Raw genomic sequence first — 25,648 nt, 5'->3', positions numbered from 1 at the left:
CCCCATCTGATCAATATCTCATTGTAATCTGAGGTAACCTTCTTCGTTATCCCAATACCTCCAATTTTGTATGACCTGCAAACTCATTTATGATTCCAAATCATGTAAATGAATGACGAAACAAATCCAGAAATAAACATCCATTTCTCTGAGTTTGAATGTGCTGTGTGTAAATCCTGCCCAATGACTCTGTACCAGAGAAAGGCTGCACCTGCGCCTGGCTGCACCTTGCCCCCTACAAAGCTGGCGGCTCCGCACGTGTCCAGTGAATTCTTGCCCCGAATAAAGATGGTGGCGGTCACTCATACCTGCAGCCACACTGAGGCAATTCCCCGTTTACTGAAAACACGAGACTGAAACGTTCAACTTTGTGTTTTCCGATGTGCACATTTTGTTTGTAAAACCTCTCCGCTCATACAGAATCTCTCTGATCTCCTGCGGTTCCTCAGACAGCCCTTATGATGTTTGCGGGTACCTATTCTCTGCCTGGTTACTCGTTTGTCCTTAGTGTATTTGTACAATCACTGTGGATTCTCCTTAAACCTATTTCTGAAAGCTATCACCTGTCCCCTTTTCACCCTCATGGTTTACCTCCTACTGCCCCTACACTCCTCTAGGGATTCACACAAACACAGCTCTCTGTACCTGCCATATGCCTCCTTCATTTTCTTGACCAGGTCCACAATTTCTTTCGTCAGGCAGCATTCTTTACACCTACCAGCCTTGGCCTTAACAGGAACATACTGTCTATGTACTCTCATTGTCGCAGACCTATGGAGGCAATGGCAGATGAGGATACAGAAGCAATCATTCTCAGTAAAGAGGTAATGTTGGGAAAGATACCAGCCTAAAGGTAGATGGGTCTCCTGGCCCTGATGGAATGCATCCCAGGGACTGAAGGAGATAGTGGGGAGGGAAGGGAGGGTAAATAACAAATAGATCTTGTGATAATTCACTAAAATTTGTTGGATTCTGGGATGGTTTTGAAAGAATGGAAGCTCAAATGTGGTGCCACTATTTTACAAAACGTTAGCTTAACTTCTGTTGTGGAGAAAATGCTTGAACCTCAAGGAAGTTGTGGTGGGATATCTGGGTAGAAACTGTCTCATTGAGCAGACACAGCATGGATTCATGAAAGACATGTCACTTTTAATGCATTTACTGGAATTATTTGAGGATACGACGCGTGCGTTGGACAAGGGGGACTCGGTGGATGTGGTGTACTTGGATTTCCAGAAGGCATTCGATAAGTTGCCACATAAAAGGCTGCTGAATAAGGTAAAGATGCACAGCATTGTGGGTAATGTATTATCATTGATACAGGATCGGTTAACCAACAAAAAGTAAAGAATGGGGATAAATGTGAGTTTGGATTAGTGTTGGCACTACAACTGTTTACGACTTACACAAATGTTTTGGAGTTGAGGACCAAGTGTACGGTGTCAGAGTTCACATTTGATACAAAGATGAGGTAGAGCATTGTGTGCAGAGGCCACTGTCAGTATGCACAGGGATACAGATCAGTTACGCGAGTGGGTAAGGATCTGGCAGATGGAGTTCAATGTTGGGATGTGAGGACATCCATTTTGGTCGGACTAACAGCAAACTGGATGATGAAATGGTGAAAATGTGTACCATGCTGCTGTACAGAGGGAGCTGGGTGTCCTTGTGCATGAATCACAGGAAGTTGGTTTGCAGGTGCAGCAGGTAATTAAGGCAGTGAAGGGTATATTGTCCTTCCTTGCTAGAGGGATGGTTATGCTGCAGCTGTACAGGGTGCTGGGGAGGCCACACCTGGAGTACTGTGTACAGGTTTGGTCTCCTTACTTCAGGAAGGGTGTACTGGCATTGGAGGGAGTACAGAGGAGGTTCACTAGTTTGGGTCAGGAGTTGAGGATTGGTGCATGTGGAGAGATTGAGAAAACTGGTTCTATAGTCATTGTAATTTAGAAGAATGGGAGGTTGGATAGGAAAAAATAAAATTATGAAGGGAATAGATAAGATAGAAGCAGGGAAGCTATTTCCACTGGGGTGGGTCAATCTACAGAGCATTACCTCAAAATAAGGGCGAGCAGATTTAGGACTGAGTTCAGGAGATGCTTCTTCAGCTAAAGGGTTGTGAATCTGTGGAATTCCCTGCCGAGTGTAGCATTTGACGTTATCAACTTGATTGCCGTTAAGGCAAAAGGTAGATTTGTGAACAGGAAAAGAATTAAGGGTTATGCTGAGAGAGCAGGAAAGTGGAGCTGAGGCCATGAGAAGATCAGCCCTGATCTTATTGAACGGTAGAGCAGGCTTGAGGGGCCAGATGAAAGTTCTTGCCTTGTGCCATCAAAATTGGCCTTTGTCCAATTCAGAACCTTAACTTTTAGATCTGGTATATTATTTTCTGTAACTATTTTAAAACTTGTAGAATTATCAGAGACTCCCAACAGTGTGGAAGCAGGTCATTCAGCCCATCACATTGATACTGACCAGGAGAGCCTCCTAACCTCCCCCTGTAACATTGCATTTCCCAGGGCCAGCCAACCGACACATCCCTGAACATTATGGGCAATTCAGCCAGGATAATCCACCCAACCTGCACATCCCTCAACACTGTGGGCAATTCAGCCTGGATAATCCACCCAACCTGCACATCCCTCAACACTGTGGGCAATTCAGCCTGGATAATCCACCCAACCTGCACATCCCTCAATACTGTGGGCAATTCAGCCTGGATAATCCACCCAACCTGCATATCCCCTCAACACTGTGGGCAATTCAGCCTGGATAATCCACCCAACCTGCACATCCCTCAATACTGTGGGCAATTCAACCTGGACAATCCACCCAACCTGCACATTTTTGGACTGTGGGAGGAAACCAGAGCACCCGGACGAAATTCATGCAGAAAATCCCAATAAGGTGATCATCCCTTTCTTATTTCCCAGTTCCATCTAACTAACTTCACTGGGCGTACTCTCAGGAATATCTTCCCTAAGCAAAATCATAATGCTATCCCGAATCAAAAATGCCACTCCCCCTCTTCTCTTGTCCCCCTTTCTATGCTTCCTATAGCATCTATACCCTGGAACATTAAGCTGCCAGGCCTATCCATCCCTGAGTGATGCCTCTGTAATTGCTATAATATCCCAGTGCCATGTTCAGAACCATACCCTGAGCTCCTCTGCCTTCCCTGTCAGGCCTCTTCTATTGAAGTAAATGCAGTTCAACTGCTCAGTCTGACCTCATTCTGTGCCTTGCCCTTGCCTGCCTTGACTATTTGATTTCTGAACTGTACCAGCCTCAGACATATCTCTTTCCTCACTATCTTCTTGGGTTTACACCTACTCCCTCACTGGTTTAATGCCTCCCGAGCATCACCAGCAAGTCTCCCTGCCTGGATATTAGACACCTTCCAATTCAGGTACAATCTACAATTACGCAGATCAACTCTACTCCAGAGGAGATCACAACGGTCCAAAAAACGTGAATCCCTTTCCCCCTGCACCACCTCCTCCTTTGTAATATGGACATTTTTCAATATGTCACCATTTATTTCCCCACATTCTATATCTCCCATGTACTTCTTCACTGTAAACACTGATGCAAAATACTTGTTTCCTATCTTGGCCCATCGCCTGCAGCTCCACACAATGGCTGCCTTGCTGATCTTTGAGGGTTTTTATTTTCTCCCTAGTTAGCCTTTTGTTCCTCATGTATTTACAAAAGCCCTTTGAATTATCCTTAACCGTATTCGCCAAAGCTATCTCACATCCCTTTTTGGCCTCCTGATTTCCTTCTTAATTATACTCCTACTGCCTTTATACTCAAAAATTTTTTGGATTGGAATAAATGCAAAATATAACATCCTGACAAAACAAACGAGGGTAGGACTTACACTCAATAAAAGTAGGACCTTGAGTAGTGATATGGGAACAAAGAAACCGAGGGCTTCACGTCTTTGAAGTGTGTGTTACATGTAGACTGGGTGGTTAAGAAGGTGCTTAGCACACTTACCGTCATTGTTCAGACCTTTGAGTACAGGAGTTGGGACGTTATGTTGAGGATGTACAGGACGTTGAGGATGTACAGGACGTTGGGCATGCCTCTTCTGGAATACTCTGTCCAGTTCTGGTTGTGCTGTTATAGGAAGGATATTATTAAATTGGAGCAGGTTCAGGAGAGATTTACTAGCATGTTGCCATGACTGGAGGGATTGTGTTCTAAGGAGAGGCTGAGTAGGCTGAGAATATTTTTTACTGGCGTGCACAAGGTTGAGGGGTGACCTTATTAGAGGTTTATAAAATCAGAAAGAGTATAAATAATGTGAATAGCCGGGAGAGAGGTGGATTCAAAACTCGGGTGCATTCATTTTGAGAAGAAATTAGAAAGATTTGAGAAAAGACATTAGGGTTTTTATAAAAAAAAATATATGTGTGAAATGATCTTCCAGAGGAAGTGGTAGCTGTGAATATAATTACAATATTTAAAAGACATTCAGATTAGTACATAAATAGGAAATATTTGGATGGATGTGGACTAAGCGGAGGCAGGTACAATTAGTTCAGTTTGGAATTATGGATGGCATGGACTGGTTGGACCACAGGGTCTGTTTCCTTGCTGTATAACATTATGACTCTAATCCTCTTTAACTCTAAATTCCTCCATCCTCAACTCTCCCGATCACTGTCACTCCACCCTGCCTCATAACTCTTCCTTATTTATATAATTCCTCACCAGCCACAGAACGCTCCCCATCTCACGTCCTCCAGTTTCGAAAATCTCTGCGACATGTGCCTTTCTTTAGTTCCAGCCTTGAGGATGCCCTCATTCACATACCCGATTGGTTGGAAGACAAACTGGTACGGCCTGATCCTCCAGTACTGCCCTCTGCCCCCTATTGGCCTGCGCTGACATCAATCATCGGGGCCCATTGTGAGGCAAGTGGTGGGATCCTCCCTCTCCCTGCCCTGGGATGAACTACAACATTCACAGTCAATGGGGCAGTATCACAGAGCACAGGGTCTGGGGCTATTCAGTCCATTTGGGATGTACCCTCTCCCTCTGGAGATGCTGCAAATCTGTCCAAATTCCCTTCCCATTTGCCCATAGCCCCCCATATCTTCCCTTAACAAGTAAAATTCCAAATCTGTTTATGAATAACTGCTGTGTCTGTCCAGCTGCCATTCAGACTGTGCCAGATACTCAGAACTTACTGAATAAAATAATGTTCACATTATTTGCCAATTACCTGAAAATAGTTACTAAAATTGTGACATTGTTAACATTTCCACTCTCTCTGCAAATTAGATATCCTAGAAACAAATTTGCACCTGGTCAAAATCACTGCTTAACCTTCTCAGCTCCAAGGACAATTATCTGTGCTTCTCTCCACAAAAGAGGAACACATCTTATTTTCATTTATTAGTGTCATATAGATGTACAGCACAGAAACAAACCTTTGGTCCAATTTATCCATGCCAAATAGGAATCCTCAACAAATGGAGCCCCATTTGCCAGCTATAGGTCCATATCATTCGAAACTCTTCCTATACATGTACCCAATCGGATGCCTTTCAAATGTTGTAACTGTATCAGCTTCCACTATTTCATCTGGCAGCTCATTCCACACGTACACCACACACAGCTTGAAAACATTGCCCCTTAAATCCGTTTTTAATCTTTGCCCTCTCAACTTAAGCCCATGTGATCTTATTTTGATCCCACCTAACTGGGGGAAAAGACCCTGGCTGTTCACCTTATCCGTGCCCTTCATTATTTTATAAATCTCCATGAAGTCACCTCTCAGTCTTTGACTCTCAAAGGAAATTAAGCCTCCCCCTGTAGCCCAAATCCTCCAACCCTAGCAAAGTCATTGTAAATCTTGTCTGAACTCTTTCAAGATTCACAACATCCTTTCCAGAACAGGGAATTTCGAACTTAAAACAGAATTCCTGAAATGTCTTAATCAATGTCCTGTCCAACCACAATTTGACGTCCCACCTTCTGTACTCAATGCATTGACCAATAAATATAAGCATACCAAACCCCATCTTCACTAGTCTGCCTACCTGCGACTCTACTTTCAAGGAACAATGAACCTGCACTCCATGGTCTCTATGTTCAGCAACATTCCCAAGGACTTTCCCATTAAGTGTACAAGTCCTGCTCTGATTTGCCTTTCCAAAATCCAACAGCTTACATTTGTCTAAAGTGAACCCAGTCTGCCATTCCTCGCTCCAATGGCCCATCTGGTCAAGATACTGTTGCATTCTGAACTTGTCCACTTCTTCATTGTCCACTACACCTCCAATTTTGGTGTTTTCTACAAACCCACTGACCATATCTCATATATTCACACCCAAGTCATTTATTTAAGAACCCAATATCCATTCCTGCAGCACACTGCTGCTCACAGGCCTCCAGTCCGCAAAGCGACCCTCCATCACCACTCTCTGCCTCCTACCTTCAAGTCAGTTTTGTATCCAAATGGCTAGTTCTCCCAACATTTCACGTTATCTAACCTTGCTAACCAGTCTGCTTTGTGGAACATCGTTCAGTGTCCATATAGACAACGTCCCCAGTCTGCCTTCATCAATCATCTTTGTCACATCTTCAAAAAAACTCAGTCAAGTTAGAGAGAGAGAATTTCCCACACACAAAGCCACGTTAACTATCCCTAATCAATCCATGTCTTTCCAAATACATGTAAATCCTATCCCTCAGAATCCCTTCCAACAACTTACCTACCACTGACGTTAGGTTGACTGTTCTCTTGTTCCCTGGCCTTTCCTTACTACCTTTTTTAAAATAATGGCACCCAACTTCCAACACCTCACCTGTCACAAACAATGATATAAATACTTCAGGGAGGGGCACTGCCATCACCTTCCTAGCTTTCCACAAATTTCTGGTATACACCTGATCAGGTCCCAGGGATTTATCCACCTTGCTACTGTTTAAGACATCCAGTACTTCCCCCTCTGTAATCTAGACACTTTTCAAGTTATCACTATTTATTTCTCCAAACTCTCTAGAATAGAATAGCATAGTATTTCTCCCACCTCCTGTTGTTCCATAGATGGCCTTGTTGATCTTTAAGGGGTCCTATTCTCCGTCTGGTTATTATTTTATCCTTAATGTATTTGTAGAATCTCTTTGGATTCTCCTTAAACTATTTCCTAGAGATATTTCAAGTCCCCTTTTTGCTCTCCTGATTCCCCTCGAGTATATTCCTGTAAAAACATGATCCTGAGCTGCCAATTCCTCCGCCTCTGCCATATCTGCTCCCAGGAGAAGCAATTCCACTCCAGGACATCCCAGAAAGGTTTCCTCTTTCAAGGACCATATTTCCCTTCCATGTGATCAACAATGCGCTCCAACGCATATCCTCCACTTCCTGTACCTCCGCCTTCCCCCCACCCTCCAACCACAATAAGAATATAAACCCCCAGTCCTCACCTGCCACCCACTAATCTCCATTAATCTCTGCTATGTCCGCTACCTACAGTCAGACCTCACCACCAGGGATATATCTCCCTCCCCAGCCCTTTCTCTCTTCCGCAGAGACCATGGGATCTTTGGTGCTGATATGCTGCCCTACGGATACCTCAGTCACTCACCCTGCCAAATGGCCTTGTGAGATTATCACTAGATGGATAATCCAGACACCCAGATAACGTTCTGGGGCCCAGGGTTTGGATCCCGTCATGGCAGACAGTGGAATATGAATTCAATAAAAATTTGGAAGTAAGAATCTATTAAAGACCATGAATCCATTGTTGATTATTGCAAAATAAAACCTCATCAGATTCGTTAATATCCTTCAGGGAAGGAATCTGCCATCCTTACCTGGTCTGGTCTACATGTGACTCCAGACCCACAGCAATGTGGTTGACTCTTTACTGCCCTTTGTGCCCAGCCAGTGACACCCTCATCCTGTGAATGAATAACAAAGAAGGTCAAGTCTTGTATACAACCATACTATTCTTACAGAGAAGTGATCTCTTAGTAAATTTGCTTCTCAACTCCCTGCTGACTATTGGGGAAGTGTGGTGATGGTGTGAGCGGGGGGGAGGGGGGCGGTCAATAGTACCATCCCATTAAGGAGATCATCCCTTTCTTATTTCTCAGTTCCACCTGTATAACCTGCCTGGATGTACTCCCAGGAATACCCTCTTGAAGCCCAGCTGCAATGTTATCCGTAATCAAAAGTACCTCTTCCCCCTGCTCTGTTGCCCCCTTTCTATCTTTGCCATAGCATCTATACACTGGAACATTAAGCGGCTGGTCCTATCCATTATTACGTCATGCCTCTGTAATTGCTATTATATCCCAGTGCGATGTTCAAAACCATCCCCTGTGCTCCTCTGCCCGACCTATCGGGCCTCCTGCATTGAAATAAATGGCAGTGTAACTGCTTATTCTGTGCCTTGCCCTTGTCTGCCTTGACTGTGTGACGTCTGAACTGTACCAGCGTCAGACTTCGCTCTTCCCTCACTCTCTGTCTGGGTTTACCCACATTCCTTCACTGGTTTAATGCCTCCTGAATAGCACTAGCAACTGTTCCCTTCCAGTACCAGTACAATCCATCCTTCTGATGGAGGTCAATTCTACCCCACAAGAGACTCCAATGATCCAACAATGTGAACTCTTCTATTCCGATGTCATTGATACCAATAAACAACAGCCTCCCCTCAAAATGTTTATTCTCCCCTTTAAGAATATTCTGCCCCCTCTGAGACATCCTTATACAAAAATTACACATTCGAATAATAAACCTTACACTCATCAGGTCATCATAAAAGGATTACATGACACATTGAAGGTTTGGGGAGACCTTTTGAGAGAATGCAATGATTCAAAGGAGAATTTTTAAGCAGCAAATGGGATTGACCTGGAACACAATACTCACACACACACAATGCGAATATCCAGGTCCTGATATACTGAGTAATTCAGAGTTTAGCAGAATATTTACTGAGATTACCATCTGAAAGTCCACCTGTAATATCCTGTAATACAAGTTTATAAAATCCATCACTATCAGTTCAAGTTAGAAACCCACACCATCCCCTCCTCGTGGCCCAGGATGACTGCACATATTACCCTTGAGGACATCAGCAGTCAACTCAGGGGGAAATCTGTGAGTTTCTGGGAGATTCCAACTTGAGATCTCATGTGACTGAACACAGCTGTTCTTTGACACATTGACGGTTGGATCATTTTCTCCAGTGAGGTATGGGGATCAATAATTGCTTTATTTTCTTTCATTCCGTGCTGCCGCTCTGCCTCATCAATAAGACATGGGTGTGAAAGGCTAATGCCTAACGATGGGCAAGTTGTCTCCATCCTGACCAATGGGTAGAAAGACCCTCCCAATCACTCCAAAGCGTATCCCTAAAAAGATAGCAACTCTGTCTGCTTCCCACTGCCCAGTGCTCCCAGTAAATGTTTGGAAGAATGGGAAGGGGGGGGGATATCTCCTAGAAAAGGCATAACTGTAAAGGTCTAAGAGGATTATGAAAAGAGAGAGATGTACAGGAGAAGGGGGCAACAAGTTGCCAGATGGGGTGTAACTTGGGAAAATGGGAAGTTGCTCATTTTGCAGAAGATAATAAAAGAACAAAGTACTATTTAAATGGTAGAATCTGTAGAAAACTGCACCACAAAGGGACCAGGGGTAATTGTTCAGGAAACACAGAAAGCTACCACACAGTTACAACAGGGAATCAGGAAGGGGAATGGAATGTTTTGTTTCAAACGTTCTCAGTACTAGAGTTTGGAGTATATACCTGAGAGTAACGTGTGGAAGTGCTGATGTGACCACCATATCTGCAGTAATGAGAGCAGTTTTGGTCCCTTGAGATAAGGAAATGTGTCACTTTATTGGAGGCATTTCAGGGAAGATTCAATGAGACGATCCCTGGTTTGGAGGGATTATCTTTTAAATAAAGGCTGAAAAGTTTGGGACTCTACTCACTGGATTTTGGAGAAAGAGAGGTGATCTCATTGAGACAGATGGGATTCTTAAGGGGTTTGACAGGATAAATACTGAGAGGATGTGTCTGAGGGTAAATACTGAGAGGGGAGTCCGAAACCAGATTCCGAGTCACGGAATCAGGGGTTCCGTTTTGGATTCATCAAGATAAGGCGACACAGATGCGGGTAAGGGGTTTCAGTGGCAATGGAGCTGGGGTGAGGTGGAGAAAAGCAACGTTTAAGAGATTGGAATTCCTGGTGTTGTGATTGTGTGGATGTCTGATCAGAAGGTCACCTTGGGGTCAGATATAACAGCAATATTGTGAAGAGTGTTGTTCGGCCTCAGAGAGTTCCCAGTGGGAGGGAGGGGCTCAAAAGAAAGTTAAAGGTAAGGCAATGGGTTTAACCGAGACAATGTTTCATTGGAGGAAATTGCAGCTAATCGAGTAGTTGGAATGTGGTAAGCAGTTTGATAACTGAGTAACAGTGGAGTAATGGAGAGGGATGATGGGGAGGGAGACCTGGGCATCGTCAGTGTACATGTGAAACCCAACATGGTACTTTTGCACAATGTCACCGTGAGATACAGGAGGGGCCAAGGATAGATCCACGAGGGACACCAAATACAAGGAATTCAGAAAGGAAAGGGAGAGTGGAGATGGAGCAGGATTTTCCAACAGCGGTGAGGTCAAATATTAGTTTTTTCACAGAATGGGAGAGAAGGGCATAACCAAAAAAAGACCAATAGACAGAACAAGGAACAATATGTATGAATTGGCGAGGAGGGTGATGAGGCAGCAGCGGAGCAAAAGAGTTGGAAAGTGAGTTTCGTGAGGTTTGGGTAAAGGGTCAAGGTGAGCTCTGATAAGGCTTGACAAGAGACTGGAGAAAGATGTAGGTTTAGGACAAAAACCAGGAACACCACGTGAGGCAGTTTGGCTCGGTGGGCTAGTGGGAGGGAGGGAAGCAGCAGATCGGATTATCTCAGTCTTAGTCTCAGAGAAATTCCATGTGCTCCTCACTTGGTGTTGGAGGGGAGGATGGAGGAGACAGGATGATGGACAGTGTTTTACAAAGAAACAAAGCCAGGGTTAGTGATATTTAAAATGAGTGAACAAACCTGATGTATTTAGCTTTTATCCAGAATATTAAAACAAACGACTGAAGTCCTGGTTCGAATCCCGTCTTGGCAGATGGTGGAATCTGAATTCAAGAAAAAAAATGTCAGGAATCTCCTGATCTCCATGAAACCATTGTCAATGGCGAAAAAAATCCTGTCAATCTGACAGCGGCCCAGCCAGCTACTCAGTGTACTAATCACTGCAAAGTCTCAAAACAGGAATGAAACTGGATGGACCAGTTGGCAACTAACAAGGCACCAGAAAATACAACCACAGAATCAGCCCTCTCAATGGTGCAACGTCCTCCTCACTAACATATGGTGTTTGATGCCAAAATGTGGAGAGCTGTCTCACAGACTAGTCAAGGAACAGCCTGACAGAGTCATACTCACAGGATCATCCGTTACAGACAATGACCAGACACCACCATCACCATCCCTAGTTATCGAGAGTGTGGTGCTGGAAAAGCACAACAGTCAGGCAGCATCCGAGGAGCAGGAGAATCGACGTTTCGAGCCTAAGCCCTTCATCAGCCTGACCTGCTGTGCTTTTCCAGCACCTGACTCTTGAATCTGATCTCCAGCATCTGCAATCTTCACTTTCTCCTGAAATCTCTGAATATGTCCTGTCCCACCGACTGGACAGACCAGGCAGAGGTGGTGGCACAGTGGCGTACAGACAGGGAGGATTTGCCCTGGGAGTACACAGCATTGGCTCGGGAGACCAGGAAGTCTAATGGCTCCTGCTGATTACCACGTACTGTCCTCCCTTGGCTGATGGATCAGTTCTCCTTCATGCTGAACAACATTTGGAGGAAGCACTGAGGAAGTAAAATGGTGTCAAACGTACTCTGTGTACAGGATTTCAATGTCCACAATCGAGACTAGTTCTGCAACAGAATTGCTGACTGAGCTGGTCAGGTCCTAAAGGATATAGCTGCTCAACTGAGTTTGCAGCGGGTGGTGAGGGAACCAACAAGAGTGTAAAACATACTTGATCTCATTGTTATGAATTGACCAGCTGCAGATACATCTGTCCATGACAGGATCATTAACAGTGACCATCACACATTCCTTTTGGAGACAAAGTCTTGCCTTAAAATTGAGAAAAACCTCCATTATGTTGAGTGGCACTATCACCATTCTAAATGGGACAGACTTTCATAAATCTCAAACCGGGTATCTATGAGGCACTGTGGGACTTCAACAGCAGCAGAACTGTACTCCAGCACAATCTGTAATCTCATGGGTTTGTAAATCCTGCTCTCACCCGTCACAATGGACAGTGAGACCTAAAAATGAAGTGCCAACCTGGTGAAGCTCACAAGCAGGACCATCTGCATTTCAAACAGCATCAGAAGCAAGTGATAGAGCTAAGTGATCCTATATCCAATAGATCAGATTGGAGCTCCGCAGTTCCGCCACTCCTAGTTGTGAACGGTGATGGACAATTAAAGAACTCACTGGAGGAAGCATCACAGATATCCCCACCCTTACTGATGGAGGGGCCTCACACACCCATGCACCAGGTAAGATGACAGCATTTGCAGCAATCTGCAGCCAGAAGTGCAAAGTGGGATGATCCATCTCAGCCTTCTCCAGTGGTTTCTAACATCACAGATGTGAGTTTTAAGCCAGTTCAGTTGAGTTTGAATAGCATCAAGAAATTGTTAAGTAGTGCAAAGGCTACTGGCCCTGCCAATATTCTTGCAATAATACTGATGGTTTGTGATCCAGAACTTGCCACCCACCAAGCCAAGTACCGCTCCAGCACCGGCATCTACCGACAATGTGGAACATTGCCCAGAGATGTTCAACACAAAAATACAGGGCAATCCAGCCTAGGCAATTTCAATCCATCAGTCCACACCCGATCAGCAGTAAAGTGATGGAAGATGTTATCAACAGGGCTACCAAGCAGCAGCTGCTCAGCAACAGCCAGCTGAGTGACACTCACTTTAGGCTCCACCAGGACCACTCAGCTCCCGATTGTGTTACCGCCCTGATTCACAACCTGGCAACCAGCTGAATCCCAGAGGTGAGGAGAGTGTGATAACTCAGTCCCAAGTAAACACCACTATTTCTAGCTGATTACACCCTTGTCTCAGCTCATACACTTTCATCCACTTTGTGTTATCTCCAGACTTCATTTTCCAAACACACTCAGGCCCAGCTTCCCACATTCAACCTCCCTGTAATCTCAAGAAAGTCTAAATCTCTGCTTGTTGATTCATCAAAAGGCTCCTAATTGTAATCAACAGTATACAACCATAGGGATGTACAGCAAGGAAACAGGGCCTTCGGTCCAACCCGTCCATGCTGACCAGATAGCCCAACCCAATCTAGTCTCACCTGCCAGCACCTGGCCAATATCCCTCAATTTAAAATTCTCACACTTGATTTAATTCCTGGCTGTGATAATCCCTGGCTCCCTGCACCACACACACACTTGAGACCTCGACAACCCATTTTCTTCGAGACTCCCAACTATTTGTGAATTCATTACTTCACCTGTGTGGCTGTTTCTACAGTTGCTGAAGCAGCATGGTCTGAAATTCGCAGCCAAAAACTCTCAGGTCTGCTTTCCACCTTTAAGACATCCCTCAAAACCTGCTTTTTGGCAATTTGGTCATCTGACCTAATATCTCCATTTCTGGCCTTATATCTAAAGTTCTCAATTGTATTTTTGTGAAATTATAAGCATGATAATAAAAATACAAACTGTTGTTGATTTGGACATTATTTTCAAATCATCACTGTGGCTGAATGAATAATCTATAATGTCACTTACCCAACCACATTGTGGGAGCACCTTCACCCCTCAAACTGCAGCTGTACAAGAAAGTCAAACATCACCCTCTCCACAAGCAACAGGGTTTTGGCATTAATCACTGGTATCTGTGGAAGGAGAAACATAGTTGATGTTTCAGGGAGTGCAAAATGGATTACAGGGAATGAAAATAGTGCAGCATTTGATAGTCAGAAATGGAAGGAAAATACACTTTCTTGTTGGAAAATAAGAATTCTTGACTGTCAAAAATATTTAAGAAAAAGGTAATCTGATAACAGATTTGCACATGGTCAGGGGCTGACCCGTTTACAAAGGGTCTATAAACGTAATAATACAGGACTAAACAGACCAAAAATACACCCATGGTTCGAGACTGAGGAAGCTAGATATTGACAAAGTGGTGGTGAGGGAGCCCAGAGGTGAATCAGAGCAGTGTGGGCTGCTGACATCACAATGACTCTATACCAAAGGCTGCACATGCGCCTGGCTGCACCTTGCCCCCTACAACGATGGCGGCGCTGCACGTGTCCAGTGAATCGTTGTCCCGAATAAAGATGGCGGCGCTCACTCAGGCCTGCAGCCGCGCTGAGGTCATTCCTCATTTGCTGCAAACACGGGACTGGGGCGTTCAAATTTGTGTTTTCCGACGTGCACAATTTGTTTGTAAAACGTCTCCGCTCGTAGCAACACAGATTTTCTCCCGTTTCCCTGTTTATTTCTTTCCTTACCGTATCCTTTCTCTCCATAACTTGCCGAGCATTCATTACAGCGACTGTGCGCCGCGCGCGAGGGTGATCACATGGCTTAGTTTAGCTCCGCCCTTCATTCACTTTGATTGGTTGGAGGACCAACATCCCGCTAGGTCATCCAGCTCCGCCAATCGTCCTTTCATTGGTCCGGTGCTGACATCAATCACCCGGCGTCCCTTTGGTGGCTCGACCATGCGCAGTTGATCATCCTTCAGCTGATATGTTGGGTAATGTGATGGGAGAGTTTACTGAGTGTAAGAATTCCCTTTGTGTGAGATCTGCAGTAGATTTCCTTTATTCATGGAGGGAATTGTCTTCCTACTCATGACTGTACAGCTGTGATTGATGAATCAATGCCACCTGAATCAGTACATAAACACCTCATTTTCATTCCTTTTCACAACATCTGAGATCTTTACCACATTGTATCACGCTCTTCTTTGGAAAAAAAAACAGGAATCGGAGCAGGAGTAGGGCATTCATTCCCTTCAGCTTGTTCCCCCATTCTATCAGATCATGGCTTGGCCAACCCAGACCTCAACACCTCTTTTATGCTTGATCCGCATCTGTCCTCTTTTAAAATAATTTGAGATAGAATCATAGATTCCCTACTGTGTGGAAACAGGCCCTTCAGCCCAACAAGCCAGAACAACCCTCCGAAGAGTAATCCAACCATTCCCCTCCCACACAACTTTCACAATTGTTTGGGTGCGGAAATTCTAGCCATTCACTGAGAGAAAAAGTTCTTTAATTTTTCTAAACTTAATGTTCCCTTATGTAATGTCCCTTGTTTGAGACTTCACTGGTGCTAGAAGATCTAGTCAACATCTACTCTGTCCAGCTCCTCAGAATCTTGTTTCCATAAGATCACTCCTGCTTATCTATTCTTGATAGGTCAACGTCCTCGAAGCACCTAATTGAATCTTTTTTGAATGGTCTCCGATGTTGGTTTATCCTTTATTAAATATGGGAGCTAACATTGTATACAGCACTGCAAGTGAGGACTCAGCAACAGCCAGTGTGGTAAACCAATCCTCAATCCATGCTAATACATTACGCCGATACCATGAGCCCCTAAATTGTGCAATTAACTTTTATGTAGCACCTTATCATTTGCATTTTTCAAATCCAAATACAGAACATCATTGGATTGCCCTTTATCAGACCTGCTTGTTATCTCCTCAATGAACTGTCGCAAATTTATCAAATATAGTTTCTCTTTCACAAAACCCAGTCTACCATGTTTAATGATAAGCTTTCCTAAATGTCCTGCAATTTCTTACTTTAATATTTGACTCTGTAGATTCTTTCAGTAGATTTGCAAGTATGATTCCCCTCTCTTAAATCCATGTGGACTCTGTCCAATCCTGTCACTGTTCAGTCAGAAACTTGACTGTACTCCAATGTAGTTAGTAAATATATCCATATTTATTTTAAAAAATCGATTACTTATCAATGCTGGACCCATGCAATATCAATATATTAGTGACTCTGAATTTGGGTTATAATGTTTTTTTTTGTGTTAATTCCTTTACGTACTGTATTATGCAGACAGCGCCAAGCGATCACTCTTAATTGTGAGTAACTTTGAAAATAATATATTTTTAAAATGACATCCCAAAATGCTGCCTCATTATTGTGCAAGGAGGATTTTGCATTCAATAGTTTGCAGATAAAATTGAACAGATGTTTGCTGCAATTTGGTTCAGACTGAAGATTACACCAAAGTGGCAACTCTGCTCTCAAATTCTTACTTGACACTGCACAAGGTCATACTGATGGCACTTCACTTTGCCATTCCTGTTCAACAGCTTTATTTCCAGGTTTAATCCTATAATCATTCTAGAGCTTGTACTTTAGACAACTTATCTTTTAGGTACATATTTAAATATCATACTGAAATGTTGCACTGAATGGTACCAAATCTGAAATTAGTCTCTAATCTGATAGTAACGTGCTTCGACCCTTCTACATATGTATTGGCATAAGTCGATGTCAGTTATTTTTCTGAAGCCTGTGATTGCTGATGAAGGGCTTATGCCCGAACCATCAACTCTCCTGCTTCTCAGATGCTGCCTGACTTGCTGTGCTTTTCCAGCATGACACTTTTCGACTCTGATGTCCAGCTTCTTTGGTCGTCACTTTCTCCTTTGAGTAGATTGATCAACAAAACATATTCTTGGTTTAAAGTGCAATATGAACCAATTCATGAAATTCAGATATCTCACATTTACCTTAACTATGTGAAGGCTAAGACATTACTAAATTATTGTCAGTAATTGAAACCGTGCTGACAAACTTGTACAGTATCAGTGCCTCACCTTTAGAGAATGTTCCCAGATATCGCACTGCTGCAGTATTTTGTTTTGCACTCAGCTATATGTTGTTCTCAATTGTTTCTTTGTGAAAGATTACAAAATTAACTTAGATAAATGAACTTATGATTTCTTTAACTAATGTTAGAGAAAACAATGTCAGTATTTCAAGTGCTGATAAAGTAAAATAAACTGATAATCAGTAGAAAGAGTTTAAGAGGGATATGGAACAAATGTTGGGATTAGATATTTTTGGACATCTGGTCAGCATGGGCAAGTTGGACTGAAGGGTCTGATTGTGTGTTGTACAACTGTGACTTCATTCTCTCAGTTATTCAAGAAGTTGAATACTTCGAGGAGGAAAAGGATAATTTATGCAGAGAATGCACTTGCAATGATGATTGAGGTATATCAAACTCACATTATTTCATGACCTTTTCCTCTGGGTTCATCAATGAACAAACTTGTTTTGTTCTCTGAATAACTATGTATCATGTGATTTGTTTTGCACAAAATATTTCGTTAGGATCTCGTGAACTATTAAGAAGTGTTCATTTTTAAAATTTAGGCAGCTTGATTGTTAAGCAAGAAAATGTTCGCGTTTTACTCCCACTGAATCATTGCTCTATAAAAGGTGACAAGCTTTTTATCTTTTCTGGGCACTGAATATATGGAAATCAATTCTGAAGGAAAAAATCCTCGTCGGTAATGTTCCCACATATGTGGAGTAATTGTTTCTGGTCACTCTTCAGGTTATAGAGGCTAGGAAAGAAATGAGTTGACTAAAGTTAGTCCATCCAAATGATGTTGCCAAGCTCATTGGTAAACTTGCACGATCTATTGAAGAAACACGTGTTTCAGAGTGTATGCAATAAACCTGAACATTGTTATTTTTTCACAGAGCTTGGGACACGACTGGAGCAGCAATGAAGCTCGTATTGTTTTTTTAAATTTCCGAGCTTGCCGAAATATTGTTGATAAATGCAGGTGACTTTATCAAAGCACATTTCACACTCCCCAGCCAGGAATTTGGTCCCAATTCTGTCAGTCCATCCATTCCTATGGATCACAGGTATTTTAAATGTGAGCACTCCATTTAACTATTTGAATTGAATACTTCAGTGGTTAAGTCCTCTTGCATTCTTAATTTCAAATTAATCAATGTGATTTTTTGCCCCCCCTGAATTTGCCAAGCACTGGGCAGTTCTGGAATATTCCAAATATTTACAATAGATGCATTCACACTATTGAAGGTAACCTGGCAGATTTGAATATCATTCAGGTAGTCAACAACAATACATAAGTAACTTTATGAATTGCTTACCGTACACCAACAACACAAGCCAAGTATTAGTGAAACCACAGATTGTTTCCCATGGATTCCCAAATCTAAACAGTGCATTCCAGATATGCTCACTATCACCATCTGGGAGCAGTCTCCCAAAGTGCTACCAGAATTTAGAAAGCGCATTCACTGCCCTCCAAAGCTAAATCTGCTGTCACAGGCTTCACTCTTATTGCATACAATGACATTTATTGTCCAGTTCTTTAATGTGACAAATGATTTTATAAACAATTTATAAACTACTTTAAATCCTGAAGAAATGTGATGTCATCCCTTTGTAGAAGTGAATGGAAAGTGTAATGTTTGCTTGACATTGGGCTCTATGTATCGGGCCGAACTGAACCTTTACCAAGATGTAAAAAAGCAAAGATTATGCTCCGCGATGTAAATGTTCAATCAGGTTTAATAAAAATCTTCCCAAAAATTGAGAGTTTGACTTCAGCTCCTTTAAAGAGTCATGCTCTTGGCCTTCAATTTTGTGACATGTGATCATTCTTTGGTAAAAGGTGGCTGTGTGCAACACTGCAGTATGTTGTGCTGAAGCGCCTAATTAGGTGGTGAGCTTTATTACTGGCGTAACTCGGCTAATTTTGAGACGGAATACGACTTCGAGTTAAATCTTGTTTTTAATCTGAGGCGGGCTTGTGTAACTCAAGTGTGGAAACTATGCTCATGTTTGCAATGAACCTTTCACTTTTGGAGATTAGTATATTTCCGATCTATTTTGTAAATAAAGTTCACTATAGAAAGCACAGTGCTGGAGAACCGCAGGTCCCGCAACATCTCTGAGGGGGAAAAACATTGTAAGTTCCAAGTCCAGTGACCTTTTGTCCATTCAGACAAAAACTTGAAATGTAACATTCTTTTTTCTCCTCACCGATGCCCTCAGAACTGCTGAGTTTCTCCAGCACTTTGTTTCTGGGGTTCAGATTTCCAGCACCTGCAGTTTATTGTTTTGTTATCGATCCTATGATTTGACTTGGGGAGTGAGAGGCAGCAACTGTGATCAACGAGGATAAAACTCCCCAACCATGGAAAACAAACCGGTTCTTTATACTTTGCAAAACACGACTAAATAAGAAATGAAATTAAGCTAAGTGCGAGAAGGCATACCACCTGCCTTGTCTCAAACCTGCTACTCATCTTTGAGAACTAATCTGTCAGAATTGTGTTTGCTCGCTTCCTTTGAGATCACAGTCCACAAATGTCTCAGTTCCAATCCCTGGGCTGGGCCCATTACCACATTGCAGTGGGGTGGAGAGCTTTGTGTCAGCCTGACGTTTTTGTCAATAACAACATTGCAGGTTGAAGTTGACGGTTTTGACGAATATTGCATCATCAAACTGGAGGAAATCCTTCCGAATGTATTGATTAACTGGACTGAACCTGTTTACATGCAGCTGAAACTTTATTGCTGGAGCAGCACAGCAGGGATATACCAGGCCATGAGATCTCAGATTGGGCCTGAAGAAGGGCATGTGCCCGAAACGTCGAATCTCCTGTTCCCTAGATGCTGCCTGACCTGCTGTGCTGTTCCAGCAATAAAGTTTCAGCTTTGATCGCCAGCGTCTGCAGACCTCACTTTCTCCTGTTTACATGCAGCCCTGTTAGTAGTGCTGTAATATTCTATGTTAAGAATCACACACCGTCAGGTTATAATCCATCAGGTTTAACTGGAAGCACACTAGCTATCGGAGCGACGCTGCTTCATCAGGTGTTTGTGAAGGGCAAAATTCTATGGCAGAGAATTTATAGCAAACATTTATAGTGTGATGTAACTGAAATTATTCATTGACAAATACCTTGATTGTCTGTTGAGTCTTTCATCTGCTCGAATACCATGCTAGTTTCATTTCTTTCATGTGTCAATCACCAAGCCTTATTTTAAAAGTTGCATTCCTGACAGTGTCCCACCAAATCACTCATTGTATTAATCACTGCACAGTCTCAACAAAGGAATGAAACTGAATGGACCACATTACATCTACCAATGCACTGGAAAGTACAACAACACAATCAGCCCTCTTGTCCCTGCAACCTCTGTCTCACTGTGGGCCAACAGCAGTAGCAGAACTGTACTCCAGCCCAATCTGAGATCTCATGGCCTGGTATATCCCCCATTCAACCATTAACATCAAGCCAGGGGATCAACCCTAGTTCAATGGAGAGTTCCGCAGGGCATGCCAGGAGCAATACCAGGCACACTTAAAAATGTGGTGCCAACCTGGTGAAGCTGCAGTGCAAGCAACACCAAATAGAACAATATGATCCAACAACCAATGGATCAGATCTGAGCTCTGCTGTTCTGCCACGCCTTGTCAGGAATGGTGATGGACAATTAAACACTCACTACAGGAAGCATCACAGATATCCCCACCCTTACTAATGGAGGGGTCTCACACATCCATGCAACAGACAAGACAACAGTATTTGCAGCAATCTTCAGCCAGCAGTGCCAAGTGGATGAGCCTTCTCTATTTGTCCATGACATCACAGATGTGAATCGAATTGGTTGAAAACTCATTTCAAATTAGATCAAGAAATGGAGAAGTAGTGTAAAGGCTGTCGGCCCTGCCAGCATTGTGGCAATAATACTGATGGCCGTGCTCCAGAACTTGCTGTCCACCAAAACAAGTACTGCTCCAGCACTGGCACCTACCGACCCTGGGAAATGTTTCCCATTGTTGTTCAACACAAAAACGCAGGACACATCCAACCCAGCCAATTTCCCTCCATTAGACCACACTCGCTCAGCAGTGAAGTGATAGAAGTTGTCATCAACAGTGCTATCAAGCACATGCTCACAATAACCTGCTCAGTGACACCCAGTTTGGCTTCTTCCAGGGCCAATCAGCTTCTGAGCTTGTCACAGACTTGATTCACAAACTGACAAACAGCTGAATCCCAGGAGCTGAGGGTGACATCCCAGTCCCACTCCAAGACCACTATTTCGACTTCAGTGAAATCACCTGACCTCACCACAGCCTCAGCTCATTTACTGAAACTCTACTTCATTCCTTTTGTTAACTCTAGATTTCATTATGTAAACCCACTCTTGGCCAACATCCCACAATCACCCTCCCTATAATATCCAGAATATTGAAAAGTCTACTGCCCAAGTGCTCACTTGTACCAGAACTTGCTGATCCATCAAAAGGCTCCCATTTATAAGCAACAATTTACTTTCACACCCTTGACTAAATTCCTGGTTGTAATCATTCCTATCTTCCTGCACCATACACCCTTTCACATCTCAACAACTCATCTTAGTTTAGACTCCCAATGATGTGTTTATTTTTGTGTTCAGGTGTGTGACTGTGTCTATAGATTCCAAGGCAACACAGTCTGGAATTCCCACCCTCTAAGATCTGCTTTCTTCCTTTAAGGCATTCCTGAAAAATTGCTTATTTGGCAATGGTTTTGGTCACCGGGCATAATATTTTCCAGCTGTGTCCTTATGTCAAAAGTTCTCAACATTTTTTGTGAAATTAAAAACATGTTGATTTGTACAGATATCTTCTACTTTTCACTATCACTGAGTGAATAATCTGTAACATCTCTTACCCAACCACGTTGTGGGAGAACCTTCACCATTCAAACTGCAACTGTACAAGGAAGTCAAACTTCACACTCTCCACAGGCAATACGGCTTTGGCAATGATCACTGGTATGTGTGGAAGGAGAAATACATATGATATTTCAGGGAGTGCAATATGAATTATAGGGAATGAAAATGGTGCAGAATTTGACTGTCAGAAGTGGAAGAAAAATTCACTCACTTTTGGAAAAAAGAATTCTTGACTGTCAACGATATTGTGGAAAAAATAACTTGATAATGGAGCAGCATACGGTCAGGTGTCGGGCAGCAGTGGACAATCTATTTACAAAAAGGTCTGTGAACGTAGTAGTAAAATACAAAACATGGCAAAAATACATTCATGTGAGACTGAGGAAGCTAGATAACAAACAAGTGGACATCAAGAAGCCCAGAGGTGAATCAGAGCAGTGTTCAGTTTTATGATTCCACAGTCAGAGATGTCTAGCACAAAAACAGACTCTTCAGTCCAGCCCATCTATGCAAACCAGATATTCTAACCTAAACTATTCCCATTTACCAGCACTTGACCGGCATCCCTCTGAACCCTTCCTATTCAAATGCCTTTTAAAGGTTACCATTTTGATTGTCCTTCAGGCTCCTTTTGAATTTTACCCTCTCACCCTAAACCTATACCCTCTAGTTCTGGGCTCCACCACTCCAGGGTAAACACCTTGTCTATTTATGCTATCCATGCCCCTCACGATTTTATCAACCTCTTCAACATCACACCTCAGCCTATGACACTCCAGGGAAAATGGCCCCAGTCTATTACGCCTCTCCCTGCAACTCAAATCCTTCAACCCTGGCAACATCCTTAAAAAATCAATTCTCAAACCTTCCATGTTTCAGTGCCTCTTTCTCATGAGAGGGAGACCAGAATTTCACACAATATTCCAAAAGTGGCCTAACGAATATCCTGTACAGCTCCTTTACTCAATACTCTGACCAACGAAGGGAAGAATCCCAAACAATTTCTTCACTATCCTAGCTACCTGTGACTCTACTTTCAAGGAACGATGAACATGCACTCCAAGGTCTGTTTGTTTAGCAAGACTCTCCAAGACCTTACAATTTAGTGTGAGTCCTGCTCTGATTTGCTTTTCTAAAATGCAGCACCTCACATTTATCTAAATTAAACCCTATCTGCCACTCCGCAGCCCATTGGCCCATCTGATCAATATCCCATTGTATTCTGAGACAAACTTTATCACTGTCCACAACACCTCCAATTTTGGTGTCATCTGCAAACTTACGAACTGTACCGGCTCTATTCACATCCAGATCTTTAAATGGATGAAGATACAAATCCAGAAAAAACAATCCATTTCTCTGGGTTTAAATGTGCTCTGGGTAAATCCTGTCCTATGACTCTCTACCAGGGAGGGCTGCACATACACACCTCTGAACTTTGCCCCCGACAAAGCTGGCGGCCACGCACGTGTCCACTGAATCTTTGCCCCGAATAAAGATGGCGACGATCACACGATGAGGTTATTTTCCCGTTTACTGCAAAAACGGGACTGTAAGTTTCAAATTTGTATTTTCCGACATGCACCAAATGTTTGTAAAATCTCTCAGCCCATACCAACACCATTTCCCTCCCACTTCCTGCTGTTTATTTCTTTCCTTACCAACAGCTCTCCATCCACACGTCCCACACACCCGCGCCCACCGTGAGGAGTATCACGTGGTATAGTCTAGTCCCGTCCCTCATTTACTCTGATTGGTCGGAGGACCAAATGCCCCGCCAGGTCCTCCAGCGCTGCCCCTGCCTTTCCATTGGTCTTCCGCTGACATCAACCACCAGGGGCCCATTGTTGCCTGGAGCATGCGCACTGCTTCGTGGCTTTAGTTGCTGTTTATCAGTTACAAGAGTGAGAGACAGAGTTAAAAATCACACAACCACCTATTGCAGAAGCTGCAAAGCGAGTGTTTCCAAGTAAACCTGATGGACTATAACCTGGTGTTCTGTGAATTTTAATTTTGTCCATCCTAATCCAACAGCAGCACCTGAAAGTCAAGAGTGCGGGAGAAATGCAAAATATAACAACAAAAGCCCTAGGAACAGGAGAAGGCCGTCCTGCCCTTTGAGCTTGCTCTGCCATTCATTAAGACCATGGCTGATCATTTTGTGGACGGAGAACCATTTACCAACGTTCTCACCTTAATCCCTTAATTAATTAGTTATTTCTTTTAAAAAAAGCTACCTTAGCTTTAAAAACGTTTACTGAACTAGCATCAGCTACTTCCCTGGGCAATGAATTCCATAGAGGTCAAGAGGTTTCTTGTCAATTCAGTCCTAAATTTGCTGCCTCTAATCTTGAGGTGATGCCCTTTTGTTCTGGCTTCATCTGCCAGTGGAAACATTCTCGCTACTTCTGTTTTATCCATTCCATTCATTATTTTATATGTTTCCCATTCTTCCGATTTCCAATGAATATAATCCCAATCTTCTCAGTCTCTGTTAAAACAACTCCCTCAACTCCGGAATCGACCTAGTTAACCTCCTCTGCACCCCCCCCCCCTCCCCCCGGTGCTGGTACATCCTTGAGCAAGTGAGGAGAGAGAAACTGCATGCAGTACTCCAGGTGTGGCCTCACCAGCACCCAATACAGCTGGAACATAACCTCTGCTTTTAAACACAATCCCTTCAGCAATGACGGCCAAAATTCCATTTGCTTTCTGAATTGATTGTTGTACCTGGTGACCAACCTTCATGCAGAAAGTTACTCAGGTGCCCCCGCATAGCAAATGATGCAACTTTTAAAAATTCAAGTAATAATCTCTTTTTTAATGTTACTCCAAACAAACAGTATGACTTTACATTTATGAACATTCTTTTCCATGCTAATATTCTACTCCTAACGCCATGCACCTTTATATTATGCAACAGCCTCATGCACAGCACTTTGTTGAGGGCCTTTTGGAAATCCAGGTACACAGCATCCACTGGGTCCCCGTTGTCCAATTTGCTCAAAATGTCTTCATAGAATTCCAAAAGATTTGTGAAGCATGACCTGCCCTTCTTGAACCCATGCTTTGTCTGTCCAATGGGACAATTTCTATCAAGATTCCCTGCTATTTCTTCCTTGATAATAGACCCAAGCATCTTTCCCACTACAGAGAATAAGCTAACTTGTGTATAATTCCCCACCTTTTGTCCACCTCCTTTTAAAAAAGGGGCATCACTTTTGCTGCTTTCCAATCTGCTGGGACTGCCACAGTTCAGTGAATTTTGGAAAATTACTGCCAGTGCATTTGCTATTTCTCCTGGTATCTCCTTTAGTACCCTGGGATGCATTCCATCATGATCAGAAGACTTTCCTGTCATTAGCTCAATTAACTCCAACAATCCAACACTAGCTGTTCCGTAATAATGCTAGTTTCCAAATCCTCACCTATGTTTGTCTCTTTGCTAATTATTGGCAAGATATTAGTTTCCTCCACTGTGATATCCCATAATTAAATGTCCTTCTCATTTTCCAAAAGACCAACGTTTACTTTAGTCACTTTTCTCATTCAATATAAAATTTTGCTATCTGTCTTTATAGTCTGTGCTAGTTTATTTTTCTCATGTTCTATCTTAGTTTTCTTTATAGCTCTTCTGTGGATTTCTGTTGACTTTTAACGTTTGAGACGTTTTCCCAGTTCTAGTTTCAGGCTGTTTTTGGCCACTTTGCATGTCTTCTCTTTCAATTTGATCGCTTTCCTTAGAAACCCATCGCAGAGTATGCCTTCCTTTTCACTGAAATATACCATTGCTG

At 43.0% G+C, this 25,648-nt stretch overlaps 1 long non-coding RNA gene across 9 annotated transcripts in view; it reads right to left on the bottom strand.

Annotated features, from left to right (window-relative positions):
- Window positions 1-23,411, bottom strand: part of LOC148135645 (uncharacterized) — a 78,614-nt gene extending 55,203 nt beyond the window's left edge. For 5 of the 9 annotated variants that reach the window (XR_015755313.1, XR_015755316.1, XR_015755318.1 and 2 more), the window contains exons 1-6: window positions 14,606-14,672; window positions 13,878-13,984; window positions 11,087-11,169; window positions 8,900-8,999; window positions 7,837-7,923; window positions 4,003-4,125 (exon numbers count right to left, since the gene is read on the bottom strand). This is a non-coding gene — a long non-coding RNA (uncharacterized LOC148135645). Of the gene's footprint in view, window positions 1-4,002; window positions 4,126-7,836; window positions 7,924-8,899; window positions 9,000-11,086; window positions 11,170-13,877; window positions 13,985-14,226; window positions 14,296-14,605; window positions 14,673-21,850; window positions 21,951-22,065; window positions 22,164-23,283 lie in introns of those variants that run through there. The other 4 variants (XR_015755322.1, XR_015755321.1, XR_015755314.1 and 1 more) reach the window with 3 other exon arrangements.
- Window positions 23,412-25,648: the final 2,237 nt, after the last annotated feature.

Source organism: Chiloscyllium plagiosum, unplaced genomic scaffold (genome assembly GCF_037043375.1).
Source record: "Chiloscyllium plagiosum isolate Xiang-an unplaced genomic scaffold, Cpla_swu_hap1 HiC_scaffold_49, whole genome shotgun sequence".
In the NCBI taxonomy this organism is placed as follows: Eukaryota; Metazoa; Chordata; class Chondrichthyes; order Orectolobiformes; family Hemiscylliidae; genus Chiloscyllium; species Chiloscyllium plagiosum.
The sequence above is the reverse complement of the archived record's forward strand: the minus strand, read 5'-3'. Positions and strand labels throughout refer to the sequence as shown.